Consider the following 2,912-nt stretch of genomic DNA (forward strand, 5'->3'; position numbering starts at 1 on the left):
GGGGGGGGTTGTCACTATTGTCATTATAATCATTATTGCAATTTTTGTCATTTTTGTCATTATTGTCATTATTGTCACTATTGTCATTTTTGCCATTATTGTCAGTACTTTCTTTATTGTTACTATTGTCAGTACTTTCTTTATTGTCACTATTGTCAGTACTTTCTTTATTGTCACTATTGTCCTTGATGTCACTATTGCTATTATTGCCATTTTGTCACTATTGTTATTGTTGTGGTTTTGTCATTATTGTCATTATTTTGTTTTATCTCATTTTAATTTTCTTTCATTAAATTATTATTTACTTCTTTTTTTAAAGCCGTTATAATCAATGTTTTCATTAAATGTATCAATGTTATCGTCGACATTATAATTGTTTTTAAGGTTTCAATGGTGACTTGAGTGGGCCGAAACGTTGAATACATTTTGTTTATAAAAGGAAATTTCCAAAATTTGACAATCTCCTTATACTTTTTGTTATCGTGCTAAACAACAACACCGGTGATGATGATGATGGATGATGATGATGATGATGATGATGATGATGATGATGATGATGATGATGATGATGATGATGATGATGATGCTGATGAATGTAGCTTTTGTTTTAGGTTAATCTGTAACCAGTTAGAGTTTGAGTAAAGAGAAGCTCATTGGCACAATAACAGTCATATATGTGTAGGGAAAAAGCAAGACAGAAAGACAGAAACGGCAGAGGGAAAGAAAAGAAGTAGCACCTTCCAGTGGTGTCCTCCAACCACCGGTATTTTTTCACCAGGTGAAATTGATAATTTCTAAAGAACAAAATGAGGGGAAAATGCCGTGTCCCATTATAAAACACAGACATAAAAAGCAAACGCAACATATCGGTATAATAGAATACAATTCTTCTCAACGTTTTTTTTTTAATATAGTAGAGGGTTTTACGGCGCTCGCAACTACTGCATAAGGTCATATGAGCACAAAGGGGTGGGTGTCAACAGAGAGGTCTTTACAGGGAATCAGACTTATTCTGCTCACCTCTCTAGCTTCAACAGCACAAGGTCTGCTTCGACTACCAAGGCACACCAAAAACAGCAGGTCACAAGAGAGTGACAAACATACAAAAGAAGTAGAGGAATAATGACAATAGTAAGGATTAGGAAAGAAAAAAATGCAGTTCCCTGTTGCAGTTCAGGCACAGTTATGAGCGTGGCATGAATCAGCCCATTTACAATTCTACTGTGCTTGAACAAGAAATGTCTCCCCTTTGGGAATAGTCTAAAGACACTACAGTCAGTGGCACTACCCTGGGGGGGCATCTCAGCGTTTTAGTTTTAGTTTTAGTAGAGGTTTTGCGGCACTCGCAACTGCATAAGGTCATATGAGCTCCAGGAGATAAGAGGGGTTGCAAGAGAGTAACAAACATAAAAAAAGAAGAAGGGGACATAAAGACGATAGATGTTTCATAGGAAAGAAGAAGCACACCACACCAGAGCATCCGCCAACCACTCACATCTCAATGTTTAAAAACTGGTAAAAACATGAAAGTGAAAAACAAAAGTTTTGGTACTTACGTTTTCAGAATTTCACCTGTGAAAAAAAGACCAGCCCCGCCCGGCTTCCAAATCGCACAGCTACACACAACAGCTCGACTCCAAAAGAACGAAAATAATATCATCTCTGAGAACAATGATAATTAAATCATCATCAATTCTCCTGCCTTGCTCCCGACGTGGCACAAGAAACTAGAATGACCAACTCGTCCTCAGAAGGACAAGGACGAGCGAGAAGCACTCCATTATAGAATTCATCAGAGAAACAAAAACAACAACAGCTGACTAAGAAGACTGACCCGCCTCCGAGTTCCGAGCGATCGGAGCTGTCTCAGCGAGGAAAGCCTCCGTGCTAAGCAGAACTGAACGCGCGTGCGTTACTTGGAAATTGGAAATGCTTGAGGAGTAGAGGTGGGCAAAATCCGGATAATCTATATAAGGATAACCGGATTATTCTCAATGAAACATCTTCTAAATTCAGACTCTTATCTCTCTTTCCTGATCCCCGTTTGCCGAAGTGGGTGCACCCATAATTTGTTGAAGTGGTTCTAACCCATTTGCAGAAGCGGTTCAGAGCATACTATTTGCAGAAGAGGTGCACTAACATATTATCCGGATTTTGCTAAAGCGACTCATCGCCCAGCCCTGTTGAGGAGTGAGAGAGGCGGCGGTGGCAAGGTAAGCTGCCTGCTGTTGTTGCTTGCTTGCTTGCTGTCCACGAGGAAAGAGTGAGCGAAAGATTATTATGATGTACCGCGACGCGCAGGAAACAGGCGCTCATCATCAGCTATGGGGCTTGTGAAGTTGTTGGAATCATCTTAATTAAAGCTTGTTTATTATACCCATCTACCTCGTATGGGTGTCTGCTATTGAAGGAGGTGGGGCTCGCCTGGATTCAGGGGTAAAATTAGCGAGAAAATGGCTGGCAAAATTTGGTAGCTTTCATAGCTTGACAGTTCTTACGAAACTGAAAAGATACATTTTGTGCCTCTAATCAATGTTTATCACAGTGACATGTGTTTTTAATAGATATAAAAGATGTTGAGCCAAAAAACCCACCCCAAAACAACGAACAAGCATACAAAAACAAAAAAAACAAAAAAACAGATTTTAAAAAGATTACCAAACTCGCAGGAAAATGCCGTTTTCTTCGATTTCATTTCTTCTTTTTTTAACGAGAGCCTGATTTCTCCACGATGCCTCACATGAATATTACTACTGCTGTCACCGCCGTTTGCCTGCCTGCCTGCCTGCCTGCTTGCCTGTCCATCTTGTTGTACATTTCTTTTCAAGGTGATAATTGCGCTGTTTTTCTATTTTGTTTCTTTCTTTTCTTTCTTTTTGTTTTGTACACCTTCCTCATCCACCTTCCCGCCT

At 39.6% G+C, this 2,912-nt stretch overlaps 1 long non-coding RNA gene across 1 annotated transcript in view; it reads right to left on the reverse strand.

Annotated features, from left to right (window-relative positions):
- Positions 1–2,002, reverse strand: part of LOC118478414 — a 109,556-nt gene extending 107,554 nt beyond the window's left edge. The window contains exon 1 of the long non-coding RNA XR_004859027.1: positions 1,557–2,002. This is a non-coding gene — a long non-coding RNA (uncharacterized LOC118478414). The remainder of the gene's footprint in view (positions 1–1,556) is intronic.
- Positions 2,003–2,912: the final 910 nt, after the last annotated feature.

The sequence above is a fragment of the Aplysia californica genome, unplaced genomic scaffold, assembly GCF_000002075.1.
Source record: "Aplysia californica isolate F4 #8 unplaced genomic scaffold, AplCal3.0 scaffold00550, whole genome shotgun sequence".
NCBI lineage: Eukaryota > Metazoa > Mollusca > Gastropoda > Aplysiida > Aplysiidae > Aplysia > Aplysia californica.